The following is a 7,014-nucleotide window of genomic DNA, read 5'->3' as shown; positions in this document are numbered from 1 at the left end:
TTTTTCTGGAAATCTGCAATTTAAAAGATACTTCATAGCCACAATGGAACATTACAAGGACAAAGGCCAATATCCCAGATGAAAACTAGAAAGAAGCTTTCTTAGAAACTTCTGGTGATGTGTGAAATTAATCTCACAGAGTTACCACTTATGTTTCGTGGCGCAGTCCATAACACTGTCTTTGAGGAATCTGAGACGGGCTTCTTTGGATCACATTGAGGCTACGCTGATAAAGGAAATTTCCTCCGTTCAAAACGTGAAAGAAGCTTTCGAGAACTCTTTCTGATCTGTGAGTATATCAAGAGTTACAACCTCGCCTTCAAGAAGCAGTTTGCTAACACTCTTTTCGGAATCTGCAAAGTGATATTTGGGAGCCTATGGGGACCATGGTGATAAAGGGATATCTCTCACATAATAACTAAAGAGAAGCTTTCTGAGAAACTGATATGCCAAGTGTGAATGCAACTCACAGAGTTACACGTTTCTCTTCAGTGATCCGTTTGTTAGCCACAGTTTTTCTGGAAATCTGAAAATAGATACTAATAGCGCAATTAAAATTACAGTGACAAAGGCCAATATCCCCCGATGAACCACTGGAAAGAAGCTTTCTTAGGAAACTTCTTGGGTGTGTGAATCATCTCACAGAGTTACACTTATGTTGCGTGAGCAGTCCATTAACACTGTCTTGAGGATCTGAGAATGGCTCTTGGATCACATGAGGCCTACGCTGATAAAGGAACTTTCATCCGTTCAAAAACGTGAAAGAAGCTTTCTGAGAAATTTCTTTCTGACTGTGAGTTCATCCACAGAGTTACAACATCTCTCAAGAAGCAGTTTGCTACACTCCTTTTCGGGAATCTGCAAAGGATATTTTGGGAGCCTATGGGGACCACGGTGATAAAAGGAATATCCTCCATAATAACTAAAGAGAAGCTTTCTGAGAAACTGCATTGCCAAGTGTGAATGCCAACTCACAGAGTTACACGTTTCTCTTCAGTGATCAGTTTGTTAGCCCACAGTTTTGGATATCTGCAATTAGATACTTCATAGCGCAATGGAACATACAGTGGACAAAGGCAATATCCCCGATGCAAACTAGAAAGAAGCTTTCTTAGAAACTTCTTGGTGTGTGTGAATTCATCTACAGAGTTACACTTATGTTTCATGGAGCAGTCCCATTACACTGTCTTTGAGGAATCTGAGAAGGGACTTCTTTGGATCACATTGGGCCTACGCGATAAAGAAAATTTCATCCGTTCAAAACGTGAAAGAAGCTTTTGAGAAGAAATTCTTCTGATCTGTGAGTTATCTCACAGAGTTACAACCTCTGCCTCAAGAAAGCAGTTTTCTAACACCTTTTCGTGGAATCTGCAAAGTGATATATGGGAGCCTATTGGGCCCATGGTGATAAAGGAAATATCCTCAACATAATAACTAAAGAGAAGCTTATGAGAAACATGCATTGCCAAGTGTGAATGCAACTCACAGAGTTACACGTTTCTCTTCATTGATCAGTTGTTAGCACAGTTTTTCTGGAAACTGCAATTAGATACTTCATAGCGCAATGAAAATACAGTGACAAAGGCAATATCCAAGATGAAAACTTGAAAGAAGCTTTCTTAGAAAATTTGGTGATGGTGAATTCATCTCACAGAGTTACATGATGTGTAGTGGAGCAGTCCATTAACACTGTCTTTGGGGATCTGAGAAGGGCTCTTTGGATCACATTAGGCCTACGCTGATTAATGAAATTTCATCCGTTAAAACGTGAAAGAGCTTTTGAGAACCTTCTTTCTGATCTGTGAGTTCATCTCCACAGAGTTACAACCTCCCTCAAGAAGCAAGTTTGAACACCCCCCCTCTTCTTTTCGTGGAATCTGCAAAGGATATGCGAGCCTATTGGGACCCATGGTGTAAAGAAATATCCTTCAAATAATAACTAAGAGAAGCTTTCTGAGAAGCTGCATTGCCTGTGTGAATGCAACTCACAGAGTTACACGTTTCTCTTCAGTGATCAGTTGGTTAGCACAGTTTCTGGAAATCTGCAATTAGATACTTCATAGCCGCAATTGGAACATTACAGTGACAAAAAGGCAATATCCACAGAGAAAACTAGAAAGAGCTTTCTTAGAACTTCTTGGTGATGTGTGACGTCATTCACAGAGTTACACTGATGTTGCGTGGAGCAGTTCCCATAAACACTGTCTTTGAGGAATCTGAGAAGGCTTCTTTGGACACATTGAGGGCCTACGCTGATAAGGAATTTCATCCGATTAAAAAAGTGAAAGAAAGCGTTCTGAGAAAACTTCTTCTGATCTGTGAGTCCTCTCACAGAGTTACAACCTATGACCTCAAGAAGCAGTTTTGGAAACATCTTGTTCGTGGAATCTGCCAAAGTGATATTTGGGCTATTGGGGCCAATGGTGATAAGGTAATATCCTCACATAATAACTGAAGAGAAGCTTTCTGAGAACTGCATTGCAGTTGTGAATGCAACTCACAGAGTTACACGTTTCTCTTCAATGATCAGTTGTTAGCCAGTTTCTGGACATTGCAATTAGAACTTCCATGAGCGCACATGAACCTTACAGTGACCAAAGGCAATATCCACAGATGAAAACTAGAAAGAAGCTTCTTAAAACTTCTTGGTGCTGTGTGGAATCATCTCACAGAGTTACCAATTATGTTCGTGGAGGCAGTCCATTACACTGTCTTTGAGAATCTGAGAAGGTTCTTGGATCACATTGCGGACTACGCTGATAAAGGAAATTTAATCCGTCAAAACGTGAGAGATCTTTCTGAGAAACTCTTTTGATCTGTGAGTATCTCACAGAGTTACAACCCTGCCTCAAGAAGCTGTGCTAACCACTTTATCGTCGAATCTGCAAAGTGATATTGGGAAGCCTATTGGGCCACGGTGCTAAAGGAAATAACCTCACACCTTAATAACAAAGAGAATCTTCTGAGAAACATCGTTGCCAAGTGTGACAGGCAACGCACAGAGTACACGTTTCTCTCAGTGATCAGTTTGTTTAGCCACAGTTTTCTGGAAATCTGCAATTAGATACTTCATAGCGCAATGAAACAATTACAGTGACAAAGGAATTATCACAGATGAACTAGAAAGAAGCTTTCTTAGAAAATTCTTGGTGATGTGTGAATTCATCTCACAGAGTACACTGATGTTTCGTGGAGCAGTCATAAACTGTCTTGAGGAATCTGAGAAGGTGCTTCTTTGCACTTGAGGCCTAGCTGATAAAGAAATTTCATCCGTTCAAAACGGGAAAGAAGCTTTCTGAGCAAACTTCTTCTGATCTGTGAGTTCATCTCACAGAGTTAACTCTGCCTCAAGAAGCAGTGCTACACTCTTTTCGTGGAATCTGCAAAGTGATATTTGGAGCCTATTGGGGCCCATGGTGAATAAGGTAATATCCTCACATAATAACTGAAGAGAAGCTTTCGAGAAACGGCCATTGCAAGTGTGAATGCAACTCACAGGTTACACGTTTCTCTTCATGATCAGTTGTTTAGCACAGTTTTCTGGAAATCTGCAATTAGCTTACGTATACGCAATGACATTACAGTGAAAAGGCAATATCCACAGATGAAACTAGAACGAAGCTTTCTTAAAACTTCTTGGTGATGTGGGAATTCATCTCACAGAGTTACACTGATGTTTTCGTGGAGCAGTCCATTAACACTGTCTTTGAGGAATTGAGAAGGGCTTCTTTGGATCACATTGAGGCCTACGATGATAAGGAAATTTCATCCGGTCAAACGTGAGAGAAGCTTTCTGAGAACCTTCTTTCTGAATCGTGAGTTCATCTCACAGAGTTACAAAACCTCTGATAAGAAGCAGTTTGCTTAACAATCTTTCGTGGACTCTGCAAAGTGATATTTGGGAGCCTATTGGGCCATGGTGAATAATAGGAAATATCCTAACATAATAACTAAAGAGAAGCTTTCTGAGCAAAAACTGCATGGCAGTGTGAATGGCAAATCACAGAGTTACACGTTTCTCTTCAGTGATCAGTTGTTAGCCAGTTTTTCTGGGAATCCTGCAATAGTACTCATAGCGCAAGGAACAGGACAGTGGACAAAGGCAATATCCACAGATGAAAACTAGAAAGAAGTTTTAGAAACTTTGTGATGTGTGAATCATTCACAGAGTAACTATGTTTCGTGGAGCAGTCATTAACACTGTCTTTGAGGAATCTGAGAAGGGCATCTTTAGGATCACATGAGGCCTACGCTGATAAAAGGGGAAATTATCCGTCCAAAACGTGAGAGAATCTTTCTGAGGAAAACTCTTTTGATCTGTGAGTTCATCTACAGAGGTTACAAACTCTGCCTCAAGAGCTGTTGCTCACACTTTAGCGTCGAATCTGCAAAGTGATATTTGGGGAGCCTATGGGGGCCACGGTGATAAAGGAAATAACCTACATAATAATAAAGAGAAGCTTTCTGGAGAAAATCTGCGTTGCCAAGTGTGAATGCACTCACAGAGTTACACGTTTCTCTTCCAGTGATCACCCCCCCCTTTTCCCCCCCCCCCCCCCCCCCCCCCCCCCCCCCCCCCCCCCCCCCCCCCCCCCCCCCCCCCCCCCCCCCCCCCCCCCCCCCCCCCCCCCCCCCCCCCCCCCCCCCTCCCCCCCCCCCCCCCCCCCCCCCCCCCCCCCCCCCCCCCCCCCCCCCCCCCCCCCCCCCCCCCCCCCCCCCCCCCCCCCCCCTCCCCCCCCCCCCCCCCCCTGTTTGTTAGCACCAGTTTTGGAAATCTGCAATTAGATCTCATAGCCGCAAGGAACATTACAGTGACAAGGGAATTATCCACAGATGAAAACTAGAAGAAGTTTCTAGAAATTATTGTGATGTGTGGAAGTCATCTCACAGAGTTACACTTATGTTTCGTGGCGCAGTCCATTAAAAACTGTCTTTGAGGAACTGCAAGGGCTTCTTTGGATCAATTGAGGCCTACGCTGATAAAGGAAATTTCATCCGTTCAAAATGTGAGAGAAGCTTTGAGAACTCTTTTGATCTGTGAGTTCATCTCACAGAGTGACAACTCTGCATCAAGAAGCAGTGCTACACTCTTTTCGTGGACTCTGCAAAGTGATATTGGGAGCTATTGGGGCCCATGCGTGATAAAGGACAATATCCCAACCTCGCATAATAACTAAAGAGAAGATTCTGAGAAAACTGCATTGCAAGTGTGAATGACTCACAGAGTTAACGTTCTCTCAGTGATCAGTGTTAGCACAGTTTTCTGGAATCTGCAAGGAAGATACTTCAAGCGCAATGAACATTACAGTGCAAAGGCAATATCCACAGATGAAAACTAGAAAGAAAGCTTCTTAGAAAACTTCTTGGTGAGTGTGAATCATCTCAAAGAGTTACACTTATGTTTCGTGGAGCAGTCCATAACACTGTCTTTGAGAATCTGAGAAGGGCATCTGTGGATCACATGAGGCATACGTGATAAAGGAAATTCATCCGTTCAAAACGTGAAAGAAGCTTTCTAGAGAAATTTCTTTATGATCTCTGAGTTTATCTCACAGAGTTACACCTCTTGCCTCAAGAAGCAGTTGCTAACACTCTTTCGTGGAATCTGCAAAGTGATATTTGGGAAGCCTATTGGGGCCATGGATAAAGGAAAATCCTCACCTAATAACTTAAAGAGAAGCTTTCGGAGAAACGTATGGCCAAGTTGAATGCACTCACAGCGTTACACGTTTGTTCAGTGATCAAGTTTGTTAGACAGTTTTCTGGAAAATCTGCAGTTAGATACTTCATTGCGGCCAATGACATTACTGTGACAAAGGAAAGATCACAGATGAAAACTAGAAGAAAGCTTTATAGAAAACTTCTTGGTGATGTGTGAATTCATCTCACAGAGTTACACTTATGTTTCGTGGAGAGTCCATTAACATGTCTTTGAGGGATCTGAGAAGGGCTTCTTGTGTATCACATTGATCCTACGCTGATAAATGAAATTCATCCGTTCAACAAAGTGAAAAGAAGCTTTCTGAGAAATTTCTTTCTGATCTGTGAGTATCTCCAGAGTTACAACATATTCCTCAAGAAGCAGTTTGCTAAACATCTTTTCGTGGAATCTGCCAAAGTGATATTTGGGAGCCTATGGGGCCCATGGTGATAACGGAATATACTCACATAATAACTAAAGAGAAGCTTTCTGAGAAACTGCAGGCCAAGTTGTGAATGCCAACTCACAGAGTACACGATCTCTTCATGATCAGTTTGTTAGCACAGTTTTCTGGAAATCTGCAATTAGAGACTTTCATAGCGCATGAAAATTACCGGGACAAGGCAATATCCACAGATGAAAAACGGAAAGAAGCTTTTTAGAAAAAACTTTGGTGATGTGTGAATTCATCTCACAGAGTTACACTTATGTTTCTGGAGCAGTCATTAAACTGTCTTTGAGGAATCTGAGAATTGCGTCTTTGGATCACATGAGGCGAGCCGATAAAGGAAAATTTCAGCCGTTAAACGTGAAAGAAGATTTATGAGAAAGTTCTTCTGATCTATGAGTTCATCTCACAGAGTTACAATCTTCCTCAAGAAGCAGTTTGCTAACACCTTTCGTGGAATCTGCAAAGTGATATTGGGAGCTAGTGGAGGGCCCACGGTGATAAAGGAAATATACGAACATTAATAACTAAAGAGAAGCTTTATGAGAAACTGCATTGCCAACGTGTGATGCAACTCACAGAGTTACCCGTTTATCTTCAGTAATCAGTTTGTTAGCACCGGTTTTCTGGGAAATCTGCAATAGATACGTCATAGCGCAATGAACATTACAGTGAGAAAGGCAATATCCACAGATTGGTGACAAAAACTAGAAGAAGCTTCTGAGAAACTTCTGGTGGTGTGTGAATTCATCTCACAGAGTTACACTTATGTTTCGTGGAGCCGTCCATTAACCAATGTCTTTAGGAATCTGAGAAGGCTTCTTTGGATCACATTGAGACCTACGATGATAAAGGAAATTCATCC

This window comes from Rhinopithecus roxellana, chromosome 14, assembly GCF_007565055.1.
Source record: "Rhinopithecus roxellana isolate Shanxi Qingling chromosome 14, ASM756505v1, whole genome shotgun sequence".
Lineage (NCBI taxonomy): Eukaryota > Metazoa > Chordata > Mammalia > Primates > Cercopithecidae > Rhinopithecus > Rhinopithecus roxellana.
Note: the sequence above shows the minus strand (reverse complement) of the source record.